The sequence below is a fragment of the Leuciscus leuciscus genome (genome assembly GCF_965113295.1).
Source record: "Leuciscus leuciscus genome assembly, chromosome: 4".
NCBI lineage: Eukaryota > Metazoa > Chordata > Actinopteri > Cypriniformes > Leuciscidae > Leuciscus > Leuciscus leuciscus.
The window spans coordinates 32,490,497-32,516,725 of NC_138728.1; the positions used below are offsets into that span (position 1 = coordinate 32,490,497).

At 43.1% G+C, this 26,229-nt stretch overlaps 1 long non-coding RNA gene across 1 annotated transcript; it reads left to right on the plus strand.

Annotated features, from left to right (window-relative positions):
* The first annotated feature begins 328 nt into the window (after positions 1–328).
* On the plus strand, positions 329–1,608 carry LOC309497620. Its single transcript, XR_014205638.1, has 5 exons — positions 329–541; positions 652–847; positions 981–1,122; positions 1,233–1,361; positions 1,448–1,608. It is a non-coding gene; the product is annotated as an uncharacterized lncRNA (long non-coding RNA).
* Positions 1,609–26,229: the final 24,621 nt, after the last annotated feature.

Consider the following 26,229-nt stretch of genomic DNA (forward strand, 5'->3'; position numbering starts at 1 on the left):
GTGGTACTGAGGAAGACTATTTAGGTGGTTAGGGGGCACAATAGGCACTTCGTGCGCGCCAAAAACCAACATCACCACTTATATCAAGACAGATTCGACATAACGGTCATCTCTTACACTTTACAAAGGGTAACTTATAAGGTACAACTTATTGAAATGAATCAGGTCTCATGCAATTGCTCAATTATTAAGTTGTCAATTTTGATACCAACTGACAGGTTTCCCTGTATAGTTTACAACATTATTTCAGAGAATATTTTTTCCTTGCAAAAAAAAATTGTATTGTATATCCAATTGAATCGATATTGAATCAAGATCATAATCTCAAGCTTATGAATTGAATCGTAATTCTCACTCCAATTTGAACTCAAAAGTTGCCAGTCCTGCACAATCTATTTTGCCCTTGTACCCATATCATAACATAATGCAATTCCTGTTATACAGCCCGTAACAAGATATGTGGCCTGTCAATTTCATGCACCATCTTTGAAAAATGTGTCAGTTCAAACGGAAACCCACAAGCAGAAAAGACGGAGTAAAGGTAAAGTTATAGGCTACTAGCTATGTTTATCTTCATTGTATTAACTGGTAATAGTCTTCTTGTGCTGTTTCATATGTTTGATTGTCATATGTGTGTGTTGAAAATTTCAGCTGTTCAGGTGAAGCCTTTAGGCCACTCTGTTGGTGTGAGTGTTGGTACAGGTATTGGAGCTCCGTGTCTCACTTCAACACCAATTAAAAGGCCACGCATGGAAGACACTGTGTTCGATGAGAGCTCAACATACACCTCAAATCAGTGTTCAGATGTCACCTATGAGCCTGATGTCACTCAAGAGAGCATTGAAAAGTAAGTCTAAATGTGGTTATCACTAAAACTTTAGACATGTTAAATGTCATGGTATATAGGTTAGGTTTGAGATGATCAATCAAGATGCCTTGTTAGAAAGTATGATTTGATTTGCTGAGTTATGATTGTCCAGGGTTTGCCAACCACTATACAAAGCCAGGAAGTACATGGTGTATGAAGAGAATTTGCTACAGCTGTTTCGGAAGTGTCAAGCATGCTGCCATACCTGCACAGTTGAGAAATTTGTAAATGGGACATTTGTATCCATCACGCAGGTGATCATAAATGTAGCACTGACAAATTGTTACAAACATAATTTTATTTATTGTATTATTGGCATATTGGATATTGTTCATATACATTTTATTGCTTCAAAATCGCATAGATCTGTTCACACTGCCTCCAAAAAACAAAGTGGAACAGCCAGCCACACATCCAGAGTACACCAGCTGGGAATTTGCATTTGTCGGCAGCAGTAGCCTTCAGTGGGGCTTCATACATACAGATCCACAAGGTTTGTCATTTGTGTAAACAAAATAAATTGTATAAATTGGTCATTGTTAAAAAAAATTTATACGCATGTAATGTGATATCTTCCAGGTACTGTCAGCACTCTGTCTGGAATGTATATGTCCCAGGACATTTTTTAATCATCAAAAGACCTTTCTCCAGCCAACAATTTTATGGCACTGGAGGACTGAACAAAACACAATGCTGGAGATGGCAAGGCATTCTGGAAAGGCCGTTGTCTTGGGTGGTGACATGAGAGCTGATTCCCCAGGTTTGTTCATTTTGAGTTAAAAATAACGACATTCAGTTTCATTTGGTCATTCCAACCACAGTATAAGCATTATGAAATGTCTGAAGCATTGAAGAATTTTGCATTTTGGAATACACTGTAGAGACATTGGATTAAAATGTTGTTCAATGTGACAATTTTGGTCAATAAACCAGTAACGTCCTGGATCCCTGGATATCTACGATGACGTGACGTGGAAGGAAGAGGAATTGACACAGAGTTTCTGGGGTGGATTAAAGGACCCTCTTGCCCAGATGATTCTGGTAGAAAATCTCGATCAGACTTTCCTGGAGTTCGTGGACCACACGCTGTGGGTGTGTGGGTCGGACTACGTGGTGGAGGATTTTCCATTCAAACCAGTTCCGAATCCGGTATGTCCTGAATCGTCAATCCGCCAGAACCAGAACCCATAGTCTGCCCACCTGAAGCTGAACCCGTCACCTGTCCGCCAGAGATTGAGAACGTTGCACATGAGTCCACTCAAGAAGACACAGCGCTGATTGTGATGTCTGCGGCGATTCTGTGTGTGTGGGCTACACACACATCAGTTCTGGCCCATGAGTCCAATCCCGAATTCCCCAAGATGCTGGTCCCGTCCAGTCCCAAGTCCCATGATGTGTTGGTCCCGTCGAGTCTCGAGTTCCCCAAGATGCTGGTCCCGTCCAGTCCCGAGTCCCATGATGTGTTGGTCCCGTCCAGCACAGAGCCCGATGATCTAGCGCCAGAGCCCGTTGATCCAAAGCCCGTTGATCCAGCGCCAGCGCCCGTTGATCCAGCGCCCGTTGATCCAGCGCCAGAGCCCGTTGATCCAGAGCCCGTTGATCCAGAGCCAGAGCCCGCTGATCTAGAGCTTGCTGGTCCTGCGCCAGAGCCTTCTTCGCCGCTGGTCCTGCCCAGCTCAGAGCATTCTTCACCGCTGGTCCTGCCCAGCTCAGAGCATTCTTCGCAGCTGGTCCTGCCCAGCTCAGAGCCACCTTCGCCGCTGGTCCCGTCCTACCCTGAGACAGTCCTTGCCTATTTCCCCATGGAAATTTTGGGGGGGCGCATACCGGGTTGGACCATGGATGCGGTGCCGACAGGGTACAACAACAAGCCCGAAGGGTCGTCTCCGCCATGGCCGCCCGAAGGGTCGTCTCCGCCATGGACGCCCGAGGGTCCAAAAGCTCCGCCCTGGACTCACGAGGGCACGACAGCTCCGCCGTGGCCACACCCACAGCCTACTCCGCCGTGGCCACGCCCGCAACCTGCTCCGCCCTGGAGGCTTCCTGCCTTGTCTCCCCCATCAGCCTCCAGGGCGCCCTCAGTGTTTGTTGGTCGTCGTCATTTCATGGTTGTGTGTTTTGAAGTCCTGGAGTTTCCTTTCCCTTGTTCCTGTATGTTCATAGAAGTTAAGTTTGTAAATAAATTACATCATGAGAAAAGCAAAGGAGGGTTACTTAGAGCCCAGTGTTCAAAGACAGAATGCACATTTGGAAGAGAACACAAACAAAATTTTCAGAACAGCATATATGATTTGCAAAAACCAGCAGCCCTTTAGCCTAATGGAGGACTTATGGCGCGTTTCCACCGAGCGGTACGGTACGGTACGGTACGGGTCGGTACCCTTTTATTTGCGTTTCCACTGCCAAAAGTTGAGAATGGTACCAAAAAGCCGAACCGTACCGTACCACTTTTTGGGTACCCTTCCGTTGGGGTACCTAGCACAGTGGTACGGTACTAAAAGGTGGAGCTAGACTCACTGCAGGACGTTGATTGGTTGACAGAGAATCGTCACTTGTGCGTGCTACGAGGGGAATGACAACATAAGAAGCGCCATTTTTTAATATACAGTTTAATATAATACTACTGTTACTGTGTCACGAAATGTAATTTTAAGAGTTTTTCAGGCGAGAATGTAGTTGTTTAAAGCTCAAATCTGTGGTTTATTTATAAAGATGATTTGTTTTTCCCCGGTTGTGAGATCCATGCGATCAGCGGGCGCTCGGCGCTCATGTTTCCCGGCTGGATGAGCCTTTCCTCGGCTAGGTCTTCTGACGTTCGCCGATGACTCCGACGGTAGTGGTTAAACATGAGATATAATTCGTCTTGTGTAGACCTAACGGGCGATCTTTGGTCTCGTGAATATATAATACGTTCCCTGTCAATCGTTTTGGCTGAGGGCTAAGTTTAGTTTCATATTATAGGCTTTTTGTATTTAACTTTACTGTTGTAATGTTAGACTAGAGCGCAGCATTTGGACATTTGACTGAATTGTTTGCTTTATTTCTTATTGTATAGCTTCTTGTACCTTTTACTTAAACTTTTATATTGGCTATTATTGATAAAACTGAAATTTTACAAAAAGAAATATGGTTTCTTGTCATTTTCTTATTACAAGATTATCACTGATGTTTATTGCAACATTTGTACAAATGCATATATTGCCTGTAATATGTGTAATTTTTTTTTATTATTTAAACGAAGAGGTAACGTTAGGGTTGTGTTTTAAATTTCGTTTTGTTATAAATAGAATAACGAATAACGTGCAGTGAATAATCAATATGCGTTGCGCATGAACCACATTTGTGTCCCTATAATGTTTAATTTATTTAAAGGAAAACGAAAAGAGGCAGAGTAGTGTTTTATAACATATTTCGTTTTATTGTTGCTTAAAATGTACATACAGAGTAACAGAGATGAGTAGCAGAGCGAGCTGAGTGACGCTTTCAAGAACGCGCTGTACCATGTGCATAGGAGTGAGTCGCAAGTGCAAACTTTGCGTACTTAATATTGAGAAAAGCCTAATGTCGGCGCTTGTCTTCTTGTGACAAACATGTCGAGGAGCAAGAACAAGATCTGCTGGATATGTCATCCATTGTAGTTTACTATGTTCTTCTTCGCGCGAAAATGACGTCGATCGAAACACCACGCCTATCAAGTAAGGGTACTGTTGGCAGTGGAAACGCTAGCCAGATCATGGTTAACAGACCCGAACCGTACCGTACTGTACCGTACCGTACTGTACTGCTCAGTGGAAACGAGCCATAAGTTGATCTCCAGGAAGCCAATGGTATTACATTGGGAGGTGTGCTTCAGTCCAGAAAAAGCTGTGGGGACATTTATCGGAGAAGAAATGATAAAAAAACTGGTGACACACATAACTGAAAATGATAAAAAAAATGGGAGTGCTAATTGATGAGTCAACTACAGCAAGCCATCTGACTGTGTTAATTGTCTGTCTTAGATGTGCGATTGGCTCAAACCCACCCACAACTGTAATATTTGAATTACTTGCTTTAACCTCAACAACAGCAAAGTCCATTACAAGTTCACTTTTGCAGTGTCTGCAACAGCACTTTCCAGAGGAGTTTCTCAAACGCAACTGGATCTCTTTCACCTCAGATGGTGCATCAAATATGATAGGCTGTGTATCTGGAGTCTCTACCCAGCTGAAACACCTTTACCCTGATCTTATTGTGTGGCACTGTTGTAACCACAGGTTGGAACTTGCAGTTGGCGATACCATCAAGGAAAATGGGGAAATCAACCACTTCCAAGCATTTATGGATAAGTTGTATTCCCTCTATCATGCATCTCCCAAAAATGAGCGAGAGCTACATCACAAAGCAGAAGAACTCTCTGTCATCTTTCTCACCATTGGTAGAGTTCTTGGGGTCAGATGGGTAGCCTCAAGTGAACGCACTCTCAGAGCAGTGTGGCAGCTGTTTCCTGCCTTGCATGAGCACTTTCAGAGAGCAGCCCAAGATCATCGCAGAGATGGACGTGAACAAAACATGTACAAAGGACTTGCAGCTAGACTTACTGCAACAGCCTTTGTCAGGAACCTTGGAGTAATGAGAGATGCTCTAATAGAGTTATCAGAGCGGTCACTCATGTTGCAGAGTAACACCATCACTCTTCCTCTGGCTCACTCATTGGTCTGTCAGAAGGTGAAGGTGTTTGAAGCACGTGCTAAGGGAAGACAGGGAGAGTTTGCAAGAACTGCTTCAGAAGCTGCAGAGAAGGCAGAGTTCCAGGGTGTGGCACTTCATCCAGGGAGAATGGTAGATGTTGCCATAAATGCTAAAAAGTTTTACGACAGTCTGGCATCTTCTCTTAGAAAAAGACTAATGACAACATCAGCCTCTAAAATGCCACATGGTGGGTCTTCTACTCATGTCTCAGAATATGATGACATATTGTCATCCTGCAGGACCATCTACCCAAGATACTGGCCTGATGATTACGATATTCTGTATGGCGAAGCAGAGGTGGTTTCGATGTGCAAGAGGTTGCACCTCCCTGAAAGACCTGCAATTAATGGTTTCAGGGAGTACAAGGAGAGTGGTGGAAAAGCAGTCCCAGAGGATTTGAAGCCACTTGTCACTGCACTGGAATCAGTTGCTGTGTCCACTGCAGAATGTGAGAGAGGATTTAGTTTTATGAACACTACCCTTACTCCACTTAGGAGCTCTCTTGGGATTGGTAGACTGAGCAGCATCCTTTTCCTGAGCCGCAATGGGCCACCATTGGCACAGTTCGAGACCATGAGCTATGTGAAGTTGTGGCTGCTGAGAGGACGACGGAGTGCTGGACCACTTAGCCTGTAGGAAGAGAGAGAAGGGGAACATGAAGGAGGAAAAGGCCATCTGGTCACTCTTTTAATTGGTAATTCTAAGTAAAACCATCTTTTTTTAACAAAGTAAATGGAAAGTAAAATGTGAATTTAAATAGCATATGTCTTTCTGTTATTCTTTAGATAGCTGGTTGCTGTAGCCTGTGGTGGTGACAACCTGCTTGGATGAAAGAGAACTTGGGGCTGTTCTCAATGTTCATATTGGACAGATTCCTCAAATTGTTATTTCAGAGATTTTCTTTTTGTGGACATTTTAAGCTTTTGTTCTATTACCCTGTCACATACTCTTAAATTAGATGCATGTTGCATCATTCATCTTCTGTAGTTTGCAATATCTAGTGTTGCTTGCAATGTTGAATAGTTTCAATACACTGAGAACTTCTTGTCTCATTCCCTCTGCCTTACAACTGGATTCACCTTTGCATGTTTAATAACATTAACATATAATTTTACCATATTATAAATATCTACGTTTGAGCAGATATCCACAAACACCGTATTTAACAGTAAATACTGGTCTAAACATTATAATATTCACCATAGAGTAAACACTCATACTAGTCTACTTTTATATCGTGCTGTTTTATTATAAAAACATATAAAAACATCATCTTGTCGTACATATACATTTAGCATTAGGCTTCATGTTTTTACTCATATCACATTTCATAACGTACATTTTAGTCTGGCACCAGTTTAACTAGTAGCTACAATGTAGTTTATGCAACAATAACATGCTACTATTATGAGTGTCTTACCTTAAAAATCGTTCACATAAATACTCAAATCGTGTTCTTCAAATTTTTCTGAGGTAAATCCAAGGTAAACAGCACAGCACATTGAGCACAAACACAGTCTTCCAAACTCGAGGAAAAACAGGAATATGGTACTTGTTTTTGAGATACTGAGTCCGTCATTTGCAGTTACAGATCATTTTCTGTCGCATTTCAGAATGAACTTCACTTTGAGAGAGACGGGACAACGCATCATGTTTATTTATATTTTATTTTATGAAAAACACAACGTTTTGTTTTTATTATTTGCAATACATGTCATTGCTTTCATACGGATTACTTAAACAGAGAATATTTGGTTTGCATCATTTAAAAATGGAGACTTCAAGCTTTGTAAAAACGTTTCATGCCACAGTGACAAGCATTCGCGGAGTTACAGATCATTTTCTGTCGCATTTCAGAATGAACTTCACTTTGAGAGAGACGGGACAACGCATCATGTTTATTTATATTTTATTTTATGAAAAACACAATGTTTTGTTTTTATTATTTGCAATAGCCATCCCCAGGGGGTTAAATGAAACATAAAATAAATAATTTATATAATTTAGTTATTTTAGATTATAAAGGTTTTTAAACATCTGAAAGGTCATCTAAAGCCAGATGACCTCTATTTTTTAATTTATTTTTTTTAAATAGAGTCCGCCCAGTGAATTTTGCCCATTTCCACCACTGTATATAATAATTCATAGATCCTCCAAAAACTGGAGGTAAAAACATTAATAAACAGAGTAAAATTACAGAACGATTATTCTGTTATAAAATTACATTTTGTTGCCTGGGGACTCTGGAGACCCCAAAGATCACTAGTGTCACCCCAAATGAAAAATATCAGAAGGTTAAGTTCACATGGCTTCAGACTAACATTTGAGGGTAGCAGCACCAGAGCCACTGAGTTCTACCATAAAGTATTTGGTAGCAGTTTGGGGCTGACTATAAAGCACTTAGCTTAATTTGTGGTGTAGATAAAATTAACTTAAATCATTATGAATGATAATAATTAAATATTAATTCAAACTTGTGTGTATGGTTGTGTGAATGGTCGTGTTGAGGTGAGATTGTGGCGTGTATGGTGTAGGTGTTATGCCACTGAGCTACCAGGAAAGTACAGCAGCAGCCTCAGCAGCAGGAAGGATGGAGGAGTGACCCAAACAGCTAGAGCAGCAGCGGCAGTAAGACATAAAATACAGCAAGGTAAAGTGAGTGGTATTAAGAAGAAGCTTTCCTGTAGCTCAATGGTAAGAGCATTGCGTTAACAACGCAAGGTTGTGGGTTCGATCCCAGGGGATTGCACATGCCTATGTATAAATGTATAGGATAATGCAATGTAAGTCGCTTTGGATAAAAGCGTCTGCCAAATGCATAAATGTAAATGTAAGAATGAATGCAGAGTGAATGACCTTTCCAAGGATCGCCACCTTGACGTGGTGGAAAGGCTTGTGTGTTCTAGTGATCCCAAGAGTAAGTCATTCTGGTGCTTTTTCCACGGGTTTGGCATGCTCAAGGCTGAGGTTCCAGACTAAAGGCCAATTTATACTTCTGCGTCGGGTGCGCGTAGAAGGTACGGCGTAGCATACGCATTGACGTGTACCATACGTCGTAGCCTTCGCCGTACCCTGACGCGCACCTCCTCAAAAATGTAACTACGCGTCGCGGCGACGCGGACCGCAAGATCTGTGATTGGTCGGCTGGATAGCATCGCGTTTCCTCCTACCCATTTCCGGAATGATCTTCTGCACTCTGCACCGCCCGCCCGCCATTTTTAAATTCCGAAGATCAGTGAAGAGCCATGGAAATAGACCAAGTGACCGAGAGATTGCTTGAAGAAGTGCGGAAATACAGCCATCTGTATGACTCCTTCAGTCGCCATTGCTCGTAGAAACCTAAACTCAAAACAGCCGCGAGGAATGTAAACACAGTGGAACTGGAACATTAAAACCCACCCGCGCCAACTAGCGTTTCGGCGGTGTAACTGCAGAGCAACACAGACATTCGCAGAAGTATAAATGCTCACGACGGCGTCGCCTACGTGCGTAGCCTACGACGTACACTACGGCGTACACTCGACGCAGAAGTATAAATTGGCCTTAAGTGCGATCCAAATGGGCAATAACTGACTGAAGGTATATTTTAAATATAATTACTTGATTTTGTCTGTCTTGGTCATTTTATAATAAAATATTGTGTGGCTGTCACATGCAAAATGATCCATTCAATTATCAATTTCTGTCAGGCTTGGGAAACATTTCTAAAATAACATTTATCATAAAGCTTAGAAACATACAACATGCATAACTGTGAATAATATAAACATCTTTGGTTGGTCACTTTCTTGACTATTTTCGCCCTAGCAAAACATGGATGTATGTGCCAAAGTAGAATTCATCAGCTTTAGCCTTGATTTCTTGGATCAGCTCATCATCCCTCCATACTCTCTCCACGGTGAAGTCACTCATTGTATCCGTCACCAGATCACACCAAGCTAAGCCAGTGACCATCAGCTGACCCTGGACTTGCCAGTGGTAGTGTAGTACCTCTGAAGAAGAAGTACAAAAAGATTAAAGAAGAATAAAATAAAAGAGAGCGCTGCAGTGATTGCTTCTTTAACAGTGTATTGATTCTGAATGGGAAATAATAAAAACATACATGTATAACATGCTCAGTACATTACATTATCAGTGCATATAACACTTTTCTTACAAAGTAATGACTAGCTGTAAATATAAGTAACTTCAACTTGGATATGTAAAAACAAATATTGCATCACAATAAGTGTAATTGTGATTGTCAAAACATTTGGTAACTAAATAGAATTTTATGAAGTTTAGTGACAACATGTTACAATGTTTACATTGTACAATGACTGGTAGGATACAGTTTTTATTATTGCTTGACAAAAATGTCAAGATTTCAATTCCATTCTTGTGATTTGATTCCGATTTTGATTCAATATTGACTACTTTGGATACATGTTTATTTTAAATTGTATTTAAAAAAATAATCTCACCTAATGCTGTAAACATAGAGGGCCCAATCTGCTGGTATTATTAAAGGTTAAAAATAACAAATGAAATTAAATATAATGCAGTTTTTGTTATAATAACAATTATTTAATGACATGAGTAAAAATATAATAAATATGTAATATAGTGCTCAGCAAAATCTCCTCTCTAGCTATTTTTTTTCTATTCAATTATCATGCTATGGTCATTAAATGGCTTTCCTGAGGTAAATGTAACGTTATGTGACATAATTGTTCTCCTGCTATTATATATTGACCTCTTTGGTTGAAAAACAGTAATTGTTCGATATTATGTATACTTTCAGTAAGTTGTACTGCATCTTTAAATGAAAAAGTAACAGATGATCGGTTCACGTGCACTTGAGCTGAGGCGCTCAGCGATCTGTATTTTTGTCTGAATTTCGTGATAAAATTGACGGAATCTAAGAGCTGATAATTAGTTTAATATTAAAAGTACCTCTTTGCTCCGCAATTTTTCTGTGCGTGAGAAAATGGATGTGTGGCGTGAGAGCGTGTGAAAAGTGTCAATTGCGTGAGTCTCACGCTCAATGCGTGAGAGTTGGCAGCCCTGCTCTCGTGTGTAGCGGGCTAACGCGCTAATCGCGAGGCATCCATGCTAACCATGTGCTCAGAAATGCTAACACATGACACACTATCACTAAACTAAAATAAACTACTTTCTTTTTTTATATTATCTTTTATTGAAAAAGCATGTTGAATTTTACATATTGTTAGGCATATAAAGTACAGTACGTTGCTTTAACATTTTTAACTTTCTAACACGGACAACAGAACTCAAAAGAGCGGGTGGCGGGGAAACCAAATTAATTCCATATTATTTATATTGTTCATTTAGACTTTTAAATCAGTGCACAATTAGTAAGAAGCAGCAGTGTTTACAGAAAATCAGATCTAATCGGTTTAACATATTCCGTCCACTTGGACCACATCTTATAGAAAGCGTCCCTCTGCACTTTCAGTGAAAAGGACAGTTTTTCCATTATGTAGATCTCGTACACAATGTTTATCCAGTCCTCAGTTGTTGGTGATTCTGGTTTAAGCCATCTCCTCGTTAAAGCCTTTTTACTTGCTGCCAATAAGATGTAGCCTACAGAAGTTTCTTGTCCTTCGAGTCCAGTTTATCCGATGATATATTACTGAGATATAAGGTATCAAAAGCAAATGGAAAAACAAATGCAAAAATATTCTGTATATGCTCATGAATTCTAGACCAATACTGAGAAATAACTTTGCAATCCCAAAAAATGTGGAAATGGTTAGCACCACCCCCTCCACATCTCCAACAAGCATCACCAGTGCCCCGATACCTCTTCTGTACAGGGGTGATGAAAAATCTCATTATACTTTTCCAACAAAATTCACGCCATACATTAGATCCCGTTGTAACCCATTGTATCTCGCATATATGTTCCCAACATTCCTCAGTGATTATCAATTTACCCGCTTTTTCCCACTTCTCTTTAACATAATGAGTGTTGTCTTTTTTGTCCTGCAGGATGCTATTGTATAACCTAGATATAATTTTATTGTGTGCTCCTGAATTTGTAGATAATGATATAAATGTACCCACAAATCCTAGGTCATTTAAATTCACTTTCAGTTCCTGATTAAAATAGTGCCTGATCTGAAGATACCTAAAGAAGTCAGCAGAGTCTAGACCATGTTTTCTTTGCAGGGATTCAAAAGAATGGAGTGCCCCCTTGTGGACAAATGAGTAATAATCAGTCAATCCTTTTAGAGTCCAGTTCTTAAATCTATCATCATGTTGATTCGGGGTAAAATCTGAATCGTATGCACACCATTTTAGGATTTTTGAAGTGTCTTCCAAACCACAAATCTTAATTGCTTCATTCCAAGCTGCTATCATTACATGAGAAATGGGTTTGTCTAATAAATGAATCTTATTCTGCAGTTTGATATCTGCTAATAAAGCTTCAACTGGTATTGCTTCAATAGTTGTCCCCTCAACATCCTTCCATCCTGCGGTGTAATTTGAAGAACATAAACATATTAATGGTCTCAACTGTGCCGCACAGTAATATTCTCGTAGACAAGGGAGACCACGACCTCCTTTATCTTTCTTCAATTGTAAGGTTTTATACTTAACTCTGGATTTTTTCCCTTTCCAAATATATTTTGACAGCATTCTATCCCATTCTACAAATTGTTTTTGAGGAATGAAAATTGGTAAACACTGGAATAAGTAGAGCATTCGGGGGAGGATGTTTAATCTTATTGAATCGATCCTAGAATGTAAGTCCAAAAAAGGAATGGTGTTCCATCTTTGTATATCCGATTTTATTGCTATATTCAGAGGGCCATAATTAGATTCAAACATTTTAGTGAAGTCTCGGTGCAATACCACCCCTAGATATCTGATATTGTCTGCCTCCCATTTCCAATTATAACTATCCTTGACTTCTTGTGGAGGGTTATAGTTCAGAGTTAGTACCTGCGTTTTATTTACATTAACCTTGTACCCTGAAAAAGAGCCATAGACTAGTAGTAGTTTAATGATTTTAGGAACAACCTGTGTGGGGTAAGATATAGTTAATAGTAAATCATCGGCGAAGAGTGCCAATTTTTGCTCCCCTCCTACTGTTCTTACTCCAGTTATATCCCTTCTCTGCCTGATCCACTGGCTTAAAGGTTCGATAAACAAGGCGAAGAGGAGAGGCGAAATGCAACATCCTTGTCGTGTCCCGCGCTCCAATATGAATGATTCAGTAAGGTCTCCATTAATTTTGATCCTCGCAGTTGGGTAATTGTATAACCCTGAGATAACCTCAATTACAGATTTATCAAAACCGAATTTTTCAAGCACCTTATATAAGAAGGACCACCTCACTGAATCAAATGCTTTTTCGTCATCCAAACTCAACACTAGGGTCTCTAATTTTTGCTTATCCACCCGCCTCATTATGTGTAAAACCCTCCTAATGTTGTCTTGGGTCTGTCTGTTTTTGATGAAACCTGTTTGATCCTTGTGTATTAATCCTGGTAAAATAGTTTCTAATCTTCTTGACATAATAGAGGTGAACAACTTATAGTCTATATTCAGAACACTAATTGGGCGATAGTTACTACACTGCAATCTATCCTTTCCTTCTTTTGGGATGATAGAAATTATTGCTTCCCTCCATGATGGTGGGACTATCTTATTTGCCAACACCCAATTAAATGTTTTCAGCAACGTTGGGGCCAAAACAACCTGCATTATTTTGTACCATTCTGGACCAAATCCATCTGCCCCTGCCATCTTCCCTCCCTTTAATCTTTTAATTGCTAATTGGATTTCTTCTTTAGTTATTGTAGTTAATAACTTTTTATTTTGTTCCTCCGTCACTTTTGGTAACTCAAGTTCAGACAAAAAGATATTGATGTCCTGGTTGTTGTCTATATGAGGTTGAGAATATAATGTCTTATAATAATCCAAAAAGCATTGTTGAATTTTTCCTTGATCAATTTCTATTTGATCATTTAGGGGATTCTTAATTTTATGAATGGATCTCTCTGCTTGTTGTTTTCTAAGCTTATAAGAAAGAAGTTTCAGTGATTTCCCCCCTACCTCATAGTACTGTTGCTTTATAAACATGAGTTTTTTCTGTACATCTATTGTGTTCAACTCCTCTATTTCTTTTTTCAATTTCATTATATCCGATTTAATATTACCATTATGAGACCTCGAGTGTTGTCGTTGCAGATCTAGCAACTTATCTTCTAAGTGCCGGAGTTTTTGCTGACCTATTTTTTTCAGATGGGAGGAAATACCAATTATTTCCCCCCTAATCACTGCCTTAAGTGCATCCCATAGTATTCCCGGTGACATATCGTCCTTATCGTTATATTCTAAATACTCCTCTATTTTTTTCTTCAAACTTTCTTTAATATCAGGATAATTAAGAATGTTTGTGTTCAACCTCCATAAGGTAGATCTATTCTTTCTGTTCAGACAGACATTAGCATAAACTGGGTTGTGATCTGATATAGTACAGGGGCCTATTTCACAATTTTTTAACCTAAAGAGATCGTTTCTGAACATGAAGATATAATCTAACCTTGAATAGACATCATGTGCGCAGGAATAGTGGGTATATTCCCTATCAGTTGAGTGGCAATCTGTCACATGCCTGTCCTGTCTTGTGTTGCACATGGGTGTTTTGTTATTTTGGGCCATGTGCTCTTGTCATTGTCTGATCCCTCCCACTTGTTATCTGATTATTGTTTGAGTTCTCCCACCTGTTCCCCCTTGATTAGTTTCCCTTTATTAGTTCCCACTTGTTTGCAGTCTGTGTCGATCGTTGTCTTTGTTTTCCCCTGGTGATGTACCCGAGTTATTCCTGCCTTGTTTTGTTGTAGTTTGGTTTTTGTTTATTGTTTATTAAAATTTCCTTTACCGCACTTGAATCTTCGTTTCACTTTCTGACCAACCGTGACAGAACGATCGACCATGAAGAGGATTCAGCGGAAGGATTCACTCCAGCCTCCTATTTCCTGCCCTCATTTTGAGCGCATCGAGAGATTTTGTGTGTTGAGTTCCCTTCGTCAGAAGGGGACTGACATCCGAGAGTTTTCATTGAGGTTCTGCGCTGCTGCAGAGGGACTGGGGCTTGGGGTTATGGCTATGAAGGATTTGTTTAATTACGCCCTTGATGAACCCATCGACTTTATGGTCATGAGAGCCCTGAGACATCTGACGTTTGAGGAATTAGTTAATTCCTTGGAGCGTCACTGTAAACCCCCTGCTAAGAAGGTTCCAGTGCCGGTGATCCCAGTTCCGGTGGTCCCAGTTCCGGTGGTCCCGAGTCCAGGGGTTCCAGTTCCGGGGGTCCCAGTTTCGATGGTCCCGGATTCGGTGGTCTCGAGTCCGGTGGTCCGGAGGCGGAGGAGGAAGAGGAAGCACGTCACGTCTGTCCAGCCAGAGACTGTTCACGTCACGTCTGCCCAGTCAGAGACTGTTCACGTCACGCCTGCCCAGCCAGAGACGGTTCACGTCACGTCTGCTCAGCCAGAGACTGTTCACGTCACGTCTGCCCAGCCAGAGCCAGTGTCTGTTCCTGAGCCGGAGCCAGAGCCAGTGTCTGTTCCTGAGCCGGAGCCAGAGCCAGTGTCTGTTCCTGAGCCGGAGCCAGAGCCGGTGTCTGTTCCTGAGCCGGAGCCGGAGCCGGGGCCAGTGTCTGTTCCTGAGCCGGAGCCGGAGCCAGTGTCTGTTCCTGAGCCGGAGCCGGAGCCAGTGTCTGTTCCTGAGCCGGAGCCGGAGCCAGTGTCTGTTCCTGAGCCGGAGCCAGTGTCTGTTCCTGAGCCGGAGCCGGAACCAGTGTCTGTTCCTGAGCCGGAGCCGGAGCCAGTGTCTGTCCCTGAGCCGGAGCCAGAGCCAGTGTCTGTCCCTGAGCCAGAGCCAGTGTCTGTCCCTGAGCCGGAGCCAGAGCCAGTGTCTGTCCCTGAGCCGGAGCCAGAGCCAGTGTCTGTCCCTGAGCCGGAGCCAGAGCCAGTGTCTGTCCCTGAGCCGGAGCCAGAGCCAGTGTCTGTCCCTGAGCCGGAGCCAGAGCCAGTGTCTGTTCCTGAGCCGGAGCCAGAGCCAGTGTCTGTTCCTGAGCCGGAGCCAGAGCCAGTGTCTGTTCCTGAGCCGGAGCCAGTGTCTGTTCCTGAGCCGGAGCCGGAACCAGTGTCTGTTCCTGAGCCGGAGCCGGAGCCAGTGTCTGTCCCTGAGCCGGAGCCGGAGCCAGTGTCTGTCCCTGAGCCGGAGCCGGAGCCAGTGTCTGTTCCTGAGCCGGAGCCAGAGCCAGTGTCTGTTCCTGAGCCGGAGCCAGAGCCAGTGTCTGTTCCTGAGCCGGAGCCAGTGTTTGTTCCTGAGCCGCAGCCAGTGTCTGTTCCTGAGCCGGAGCCAGTGTCTGTTCCAGTTCCTGAGCCGGTGGTGCCAGTTCCAGAGCCGGAGCCGTTGGTGTCAGTTCCAGAGCCGGAGCCGTTGGTGCCAGTTCCAGAGCCGGAGCCGTTGGTGCCAGTTCCAGTGCCTGAACCGTTGGTGCCTGTTCCTGAGCCGGAGCCGTTGGTGCCAGTTCCAGTGCCTGAGCCGTTGGTGCCAGTTCCAGTGCCTGAGCCGTTGGTGCCAGTTCCAGAGCCGGAGCCGTTGGTGCCAGTTCCAGTGCCTGAACCGTTGGTGCCTGTTCCTGAGCCGGAGCCGTTGGTGCCAGTTCCAGTGCCTGAGCCGTTGGTGCCAGTTCCAGTGCCTGAGCCGTTGGTGCCAGTTCCAGTGCCTGAGCCGTTGGTGCCAGTTCCAGTGCCTGAGCCGTTGGTGCCAGTTACACCGCCCGAGGGGTCGTCGCAGCCCTTGCAGCCCGAGGGGTCGTCGCAGCCCTTGCAGCCCGAGGGGTCGTCGCAGCCCTTGCAGCCCGAGGGGTCGTCGCAGCCCTTGCAGCCCGAGGGGTCGTCGCCGCTCTGGCCGCCCGAGGGGTCGTCGCCGCCCTGGCCGCCCGAGGGGTCGTCTCCGCCCAGGCCGCCCGAGGGGTCGTCTCCGCCCAGGCCGCCCGAGGGGTCGTCTCCGCCCAGGCCGCCCGAGGGGTCGTCTCCGCCCAGGCCGCCCGAGGGGTCGTCTCCGCCCAGGCCGCCCGAGGGGTCGTCTCCGCCCAGGCCGCCCGAGGGGTCGTCTCCGCCCTGGCCGCCCGAGGGGTCGTCTCCGCCCTGGCCGCCCGAGGGGTCGTCTCCTCTGTCCAGGCCACCCGATGATCTGTCGTCTCCGCCCTGGTCGGCCGTTGGACTGTCGTCTCCGCCCTGGCCGCCCGTTGGACTGTCTTTGCCCTGGTCTGTCCCTCCCTTCCCGCCCTGGTCTGTCCCTCCCTTCCCGCCCTGGTCTGTCCCTCCCGTCCCGCCCTGGTCTGTCCCTCCCGTCCCGCCCTGGTCTGTCCCTCCCGTCCCGCCCTGGTCTGTCCCTCCCGTCCCGCCCTGGTCTGTCCCTCCCGTCCCGCCCTGGTCTGTCCCTCCCGCCCCGCCCCGCCCTGGTCTGTCCCTCCCGCCCCGCCCTGGTCTGTCCCTCCCGTCCCGCCCTGGTCTGTCCCTCCCGTCCCGCCCTGGTCTGTCCCTCCCGTCCCGCCCTGGTCTGTCCCTCCCGTCCCGCCCCTCCCTGTCCCTCCCGTCCCGCCCTGGTCTGTCCCTCCCGTCCCGCCCTGGTCTGTCCCTCCCGTCCCGCCCTGGTCTGTCACTCCCGCCCCGCCCTGGTCTGTCCTTCCCGTCCCCCACCCTGGTCTGATGGAGCGTCTGGTAGCCGCTCCGTAGGGAGGGGGTAATGTCACATGCCTGTCCTGTCTTGTGTTGCACATGGGTGTTTTGTTATTTTGGGCCATGTGCTCTTGTCATTGTCTGATCCCTCCCACTTGTTATCTGATTATTGTTTGAGTTCTCCCACCTGTTCCCCCTTGATTAGTTTCCCTTTATTAGTTCCCACTTGTTTGCAGTCTGTGTCGATCGTTGTCTTTGTTTTCCCCTGGTGATGTACCCGAGTTATTCCTGCCTTGTTTTGTTGTAGTTTGGTTTTTGTTTATTGTTTATTAAAATTTCCTTTACCGCACTTGAATCTTCGTTTCACTTTCTGACCAACCGTGACACAATCTCTCCACACATCAACTAGTCCTAATTCGTCCATAAGGTGTACCATTTTTCCTCCAATATTTCTCGCATCACCTTTCCCGTTCGAAGAATCCAGTTTAGCATTTAATGTGAGGTTAAGATCGCCACCGCATAATAAAATTCCCTGACTCCTTGTTGTTAATTCTAGGATCTGTTTATACAAGGACCAATTGCTTCCTGGGGGAATATACACGTTTAAGAGACTCAGAATAATACCATCAATCTTACCAGTTGCCATTATATATCTACCCTCCTTATCTTTATATTCTGATAAATGTTCATAATTTAAAGCGCCGTGCACCAGGATCGCCACGCCTCTTCGCCTTCCCGAACTGTGAGAAGAATAGAAAACATGTTTAAAACCAAGTTTGTTCAATTTTTCATGCTCGCTATCAGACAGATGTGTTTCCTGCATAAAAACAATCTGAGCTTTATCTCTTTTGAATTTAGATAGGGCTTTCCACCTTTTTACCGGATTATGTAAACCATTAATATTGATTGATACCATTTTCACTGATCTGCTATTCATCTAAATTATAGGATGAATAAACACATTTTAATAGGCTCCCCGCACACCCTTGTAAACTTTGAACAAGAAACAATTGAACAAATAACATGAAAACAAAAAACAAAATAAAAATCAAACTGAAGTAGTTCTAACTTCCAAGGTAGGGGTCCCTGAAGTGGACCCTGCTTCGCCTTTAAAGGCAACTTCTTCATCAGTCAGTGGAGGAGGCCCTTAATGGCTAAGGCCTCACAGAGAAGAACACCCTCCAAAAACCTTTTTAATCCACTTTTTACACACCATTAAACTAAGTAGTAGCTTTGTTTTTGTTTTTAATTAAAGAGAACAACAAAGTGGTAAAACCTCACTTTCCCGAAGGCGCAGGTGAGGTCCTCTTGAAGGCTCTGAGTTTGTCTTTGTAAACTGGGTCTCGCCTCTTATTTGTTGCGTTGCTCCCCGCTCCTCTACCAACTCTGGTCCAGGTCAGCTGCTTCAGTTGCTCCAACGCTGTTTCTGGCGATCTGATGACCTTCACCGCATAGCCTCTCCTGGACATATCTGCAGTAGCTTCTGCCACTGTGTTGTAAATTTTTGTTTCTTCAGTGTATTTCACCTTCAGCCTAGCTGGAAAGAGAGTCTGAAAGGGGATCTGCTGCTCTTTCAGAATCTTGCGCACCTCTGCATATTCTTTTCGTCTCTTTAGGATGAGAGGAGGGTAGTCATGGTCTAAACTTACTTGTTTGCCGTTCCATGTGAATCCTTTTTTCTGCCATGCCTTGCGGAGCAAAAGTTCTTTGGTCTTAAAGCTGAGGAATTTCACAATAATCGAGCGCGGGGGTGCATCGTCTGGTGGTGGTGGACCTAGGGAGCGGTGCGCCCGTTCAATGCATATGTCAAGCTCATCTTGAGCGAGCCCCAAACCGTCGCGCAGCAGCTTCTCCACAAAATCACTCATTGTTGGAGAGTCCCGCTCTGCTGTCTCGGGTACCCCATAGATGCGGACGTTTTCCCTTCTTGTACGGCTCTCCAAGTCCATTAATTTATCCTCCAACCTTATTTGTAACTTTATTATTTCCGTCATGGCATCCTCCGTGTTCTGAATCCTCTCCTCCGTCTTCTCAATCCGCCCTTCAGCCTCGTCCATTCTCTCGCTCATCTTAGACATTTCTTCCTTAATTTCCCCCAACCTCGCACTGTTTTCTTGGCGAAAGTCCCTCAGTTCCTGAAGTACCACGTCTAAGCTGGCCATGTCGTTTCACCGAGCAGTAGCAGTCCACCAGTGAGCGGCCTCGTGTCGAGCAGTGAATCACATTAACGTTAGCAGGGAAGCTAGCGCTTTTTTTCCCAGGTTTAAGCACCCACTATGTTGCTCCGTCGATGCTTTAGTTTAGGTGTATTTCGCTTACCCCCTCACTTATCTACCTCCAGGCATTAAATTGCATTGTCTTAACGGGGTAAATTTTCTAATTTCATAGGCTTCCTTGGGAGCTCGTTCACAATGCAGCCATCATGTTGACGTTCAAACCGGAAGTCTAAAATAAACTACTTTCAATCCGTACAACTCATCAGTGTTGCATTAAACAATAGCCGCGTTTCCACTGTCGGGCCAGGGCCGGGCCAGGGCTTTAAACGGGCCGTGCCGGGCTAATAGCCTCGGGCTAATAGCACCGGGCCTGCGTTTCCACTGTCGGGCCAGAAGCTCCACAGCGCTTCACTAAAACACGCCCGTAACACGCCTCTCTGGAACAACGTCACATCATTTCACCAACAAATGGAAGTTTTATCAGAAAACTAATCAGAAATCACTGGAAACAGCGTTGAAAACAAACATGATAAAAGCGGCCGTTTGCTGGCATTTTTGTTGTTTACTTGAATATTTAAAACCCAAGCATCGATGTTTTACCACAGATTTACAATAAAAAGTAATACATTGATCATAATGAATTAATTTATGTCAAAATTGCACATTAGTCACTCAGAAATAAATTACCGTTAGGTCTATTTCACAAAAAAAAGAGGACACACTTACTTCTTCAGTCGCGTCTGTTACTGTTTATCTGGTAGTTAAAGGACATATTTACATCACATTTAGAAAGAATGATAATTTCTACAAATATGTGCCACCAAAAATACGACCTGAGGAGCTTTAGCACTCTCTCGACTCCCATACAGATATTTTCCGTCAGAGAAACAGAGGAAGCTCCCGAAAAAAAAGTTGCTTTATTTTATGATAGTCCGGTATAATGAGACGAGACGTAACGTTAGGCTACTGACAGATAAAATAAAAACATGATTGTGATAGCCTTTATGATTGGTCTGATTTCTTCAATCGTTCACTATGTTTTTTTACTATGTGTATCTTCAAGCGTTTACTATGTTTACTATGGTAATGGTTAGCGAGCATAGTCATTTGCATCACAAACACAAGGCATTCAAACATGAACGCGAGTTAAATTATTTTAAAAGTCTTTAATGCTGACAGAATCATCCGGCGCTGCCGTCTCCCGACTCAGGTGAACTCCGCCTCTGTTCGTAACCACTCCTCTAGCCCGAGCTGGCCCGCTCTGGCCCAAGGTTTTCGACGGGCCAGAAATCCTGGCCGTTGGCCCCGAGTAAGCCCCGATCAAGCCCCGGAAGTGACAGTGGAAACGCGACTGGCCCTGGCACGCACTAGCACGGCCCGGCCCTGGCCCGACAGTGGAAACGCGGCTACTGTTACTACTCAAGACCGAAGTGTTTAAGTTACCTGAAGAAGAAGTACAAAAAGATTAAAGAAGAATAAAGAAGAATAAAGAAGAATAAAATAAAAGAGAGCGCTGCAGTGATTGCTTCTTTAACAGTGTATTGATTCTGAATGGAGCGTATCACGGGCGCACGCCACATACCGAAGTGTGCGATGACGTCATCACGCTGGTATGCCAAATGAAAATAATTAAATGAATTAATGCACATAACGCTCTTACTCATTTCGTTTACCTAAAGCACAAATAAACATTCAAACAATATTAGCAATATCAAGAAAATAACATTGAACAATTCTATAATGCATTTGAAGAAATTAATAAACATAAAAATCACTATATCACACTAGGTGTGTTTTTTTTTTAGTTTTGCTTGACCCCCAATAATATTGGTGTGTGATGCCTCTCCAATGTCATTCACATCAGGGCACTTAACCTCTACTAGGACATAGGGAGGTTCTTCGTTTGGGTCCACCACTTTACCATCTGGACTGACACAGAGGTGTGGAGCATCGGGGTGGATGATGAGACCGCATGGAAGAACATTAACTTCAAACGTCTCAGCATAGCGGCGAAGAACCTCTGGCTCAAGCTCCATTCCTCTACGCATTGCTTTGGTCTGGGGGGCACCTTTAATGATCCGGCCAGCAAGTGTCTTTGCTGTGGACTCTGATCTGACATGAGCAGCTTCATGGAACTTGCTGTGGACTCTGATCTGACATGAGCAGCTTCATGGAACTTGCTTGCTGTAAGACGGAGGCGACGCATGCTAAAAGAGTGGGCTTTTGGATTGATCCCTTGTTCCCTCATCAACGATCCCTGATATCTCAGGGGTCACCTCTAGACTCTGCATATGCAGGAGTTCAGCCCAGCTACCAGGGACAAAATGAAATTGTGGAAGTGTGTATTGTCGGACAGGTAATGTGGGGAATTGTAGAGCATATGGATGAATAAGCACATCCTTTGGCAGCACAGCTGGACACTGATAAGACAGCAGTGAACCTTTTGGGACCTCTCCAGATTTAGAGGACACCATGCTTACAGCAGACATTCCATCAATAATTTTGGCTATAAGCGGTTGTGGTCGAAGGGAGATGAGGGATGCTGCTCCAGCAATCATGTCTTTGTCAGGCAAAGGTCCTTAAACAAAAATGTTCATGCTTCAGTGTGTTAATTATTATCTAATGTGAAGATGTATTGTATTAGTATTTGGAGATTACCTCCATATACTCTGTACAGAGTAGACTGCACACAGCTCCTACCAGAGGCTTTTGGCTTGCGCACTACAACCTCATCCACTGGTTCAGGAGTGATGCCCTGACAAAACATGTATATATTGCACTTGATTGTAATCTGATTTGCACATCATGCACTTTACATACATTTGTATTTATTAATAACTGTTGTCAAAATTAAAACCGTTTAGTTTTTGTTTAGTTTTTTTGGTTACCTGGGTGCGTGGCCTATGCTAGGTCTGCTGTTTGCTTGTGCAAGCAAGGGCAGCTGGAACATTTTTTGGTTTCTAATGTACTGTAATGTGCTGTCTGGTAAAGTAGTGCTACCAGGTGGTTGCACAAACTTCTTCCAGCAGCACAAGTACAAGTATAAGCTGCCATTTGAGGTGGATAGTTGGATTCAAGCGTGATCTGGAGAAAATGATAGAAAGACTCATATATTTCACATCTTCATTTAACCTTTGTGTGTTGTTCATTTAGGGTGTACACTGTTTTTTGGGGGGGTTTCTAGAGACACTAAAATATGTTTTTGTAACATGATTTTTTTTTTCATTAATGTTTTTAGTCGAAAATTTGTTTTTTATTATTTATTTGCCTTAATTTCATGTTTAGATAAAACAGCAAAGTTAAATTAAATTCACTGTAAAGATGTACAGTTCTTAGTTTCATTCATGGTGGTAACATGAAAATGAGCCATAATCTAGTGTAAGATTGCTGGACTCTCCTGGACAACTAAATAACATGGAATTAAAAAAAAAAGTTTTTCAAAATAATTTGTATGTGATATCACACATACAATCAGACATCATTTCAATTTATTTATTGATTTTTTGCCTATATAGATATAATAAGTGTGAGCTTAGTCATCAAGTGTAATGCAATTTTAATGAATGGAACAGTGTTTTTTTTTTCTAACTATAGCTGCTGTTACTATTGATACTGAGACAAGTAATACATTAGAATTTATCTGGTTATCAGAAAATATACCATTCATCATTAGCTAAATCCAGTATGTATTTACCTCAAGCTGATGTGGTTCCTCACGCTTTCTTAATGATCTATAACATCTGGCCCTAATTACCACTGTCCCTGCAATAATATTTGAGACTGAAGTGTCCAAATACACACATACACATGGTTAAAACTGATTTTGTTTTATTACACTGCTTTGAAATTCACCCATAAAACCAACAAAAGATAAATTGTAAATTGGCTATCGTAAATATAATACATACCTTGGTAATCAAAAATAAATTGCTCAAAAAAGAATTTGTAACCTTTGTCTAATTTTGATCTTTTCACATCTCCCTGAAAACTGTCAACAAAACGGACAACATCTGATATATGTACTTTTGGAAAATACATGAATGACTGAGAGAAAACACGCTGTTCATAGTCCATTTTAAGAATGAATGGCGATCGTAGCAGGCGGTGGCACAACCGGAAGTATCGCTACCCTACTTCCGGTCACAGTCGCCATTTTGTGAAATAGGCCTATGGAGTGTAAGACCTCATACTACAGCCAAAACTGCTTTTTTGGACAGTGGCCATATTGGAATTGGAAGAATAAGGGGTCCAGATGCACTGGGTTGTAAATATTAACATTCCTATGTGTTTCCCATGATCAATTAAGCTGAAAAAGATATCAAGTTTGTATTTGTAACTCATGTGGTCCAAAAGTTATAGCCGGAACCCTTTTCGGATAGCGGCCATATTAGATTTGGCCGCCATCTTGGCCCCGAGGGTCGCTGGCTCCGGCGCCCTAGCTAAATAATTTCAGTATGACCTGAGCTACATCTGTGCCAAATTTGGCACTTTTAGATGAATCTCCGCGCAAATGTGCTTAAGGCCCCCAACTAAATGGGTTTAAGCAGGATAGACAGCAGTTTCATTATATTTATTTATAGAATCGTTTATAGAATTTGACAACAATTATAGATTATAGTTTCAAATACATTTTGGAAAGTGGACTTTGATGTTCTGTGTTTATGTTGTTCCAAACCCTTAAGACTTTCATTCATCTTCAGAACACAAATTAAGATCTTTTGATGAAATCTGAGATTTCTGAAATATCTTAATTTGTGTTCCGAAGATGAACGAAAGTCTTGCGGGTTTGGGATGACATGAGGGTGAGTGTTTAATGACAGAACTGTCATTTTGGGTGAAGTATCCCTTTAACTTTTGGGAATTTGCAAATCATAAAAGTGTTTTATTTGAGTTTTCCGACATGTCAATGCTAAATGCTTCATCTGTAAATTAACATATCACATTTTCTAATTTGTTTTACCATTTTCTCTTTCCCCTTTTCATTTTCTCTGACAGTGACCAGTATTAAAAAACTCAAGATCCTTCATGGAGTCTCCCAAGGACTGCTGGGTATGATTTTTTTATTTTTTCATTTTTAGTGTCGTTTTTGATTTGGATGTTAGACAAAGAGAGATTGCCAGTAGATAACATGCAACCTTCACAAAAAATATTATGTACCAGACAGTTCCCAGTGCATCAGACATGTGAGAGTGAGCAAATGAACAGGCATCAGGTAGTGAGAGTGAGCAAAATAAGTGCTCACTAGGTGATTCAAACAATAACTTAGAAAACAGCAGTGGTGAAGAACCTTCGGCCTCTTTTAGTCCTACTCTAAGTGACAGACTTGCTTAGTGGACTAGCGAGTTCCAAATTAAACACAATGCCGTTGATTCACTCTTAAAAATTCTGAGAGAAAAAGGAAATCCAGAGCTTCCCAAAACAGCGAGAACATTGCTTGCTACCTGTGACAGGGTAGACTTGCAGGTAAAATCTGGCATGGAATATATATACCTTGGGTGTAAAGAACAAATTGTAAAGCATTTGAAGATGTATCCCCACTCAATTTTAAGTAATATAGGTGAACTAGACATTTATTTGAACATTGATGGTTTGCCACTGTTCAGAAGTAGCAGTCAGTTATTGTGGCCTGTTCTGTGTTAAATAAATCTGTCTCCGCCCTCAGTTTTTCCTTTTGCATTGTGCTATGGAGCCTCAAAGCCAAAAAAACTTGACTTTCTTGAAGATGTTGTCAGAGATCTTCATGATTTGATGGAGAATGGATTGGAAGTTGGAAACGAAAAAATCAGAGTTACTTTGCGATGTGTGACCTGTGATGCTCCAGCTAAAGCTCTGGTTTAAGTTATTAAACAATATTCAGGGTATTATGGCTGTGACAAATGTAATCAGAAAGGTATGTGGGATGGCCACAGAGTAATATATCCTGAAAGTAGTAATCTTACTCTCAGAACAGACCTGTCATTCAGGGAGAAGACTCAGGAGGAGCACCACCTCCTTTCAGGGGAAACCCCATTTTGCCGGCTGTCGATTGACATGGTCAATCAGTTTCCGGCTGATTACATGCACCAGTGTTGTCTTGGAGTAATGAGGAAATTGATTATGTTGTGGCTGCGTGGACCAAAGGGAACTAGTTTGTCATCCAGCCAAGTCAAGGAAGTCAGTGATAGACTTGTGGCACTTAGACCATGCATCCCAAAGGTGTTTGCTAGGAAGCCGATAGGTGGAAGGCCACAAAACTGCACCAATTCGCCCTCTACACAGGGAAAATGGTGCTGAAGGGTCTTGCCTGAGAAAATGTATCATCACTTCTTGACATTTAGTGCGGCATTGTGTATTCTCATCAGTCCAGGGCTTGCTAAGGAGTACAATTCATATGCTGGTGAATTGTTGACATTCTTTGTGGAGCAAGGGAGAGCTCTATACGGCAGTGAGTTCTTAGTGTACAACGTACACTCTATGGTGCACCTTGCATCTGATGACAAAAACTTTGGCAGCCTTGATGAATGTAGTGCTTTCTGTTTTGAGAACTATTTGCACCGCCTGAAAAGGTTGGTTTGTTCTGGCCGGAGTCCTCTTTCACAGATTGTAAAACGCCTTGGTGAGATGGACAGGCAGAAAAAAGAAACGGCAACACATGCAACCAATTTGCGAACTCAAAGACTAGACAACATTTTTGCTCTCAGTGATCTGGAATGCTGTGAGGTTG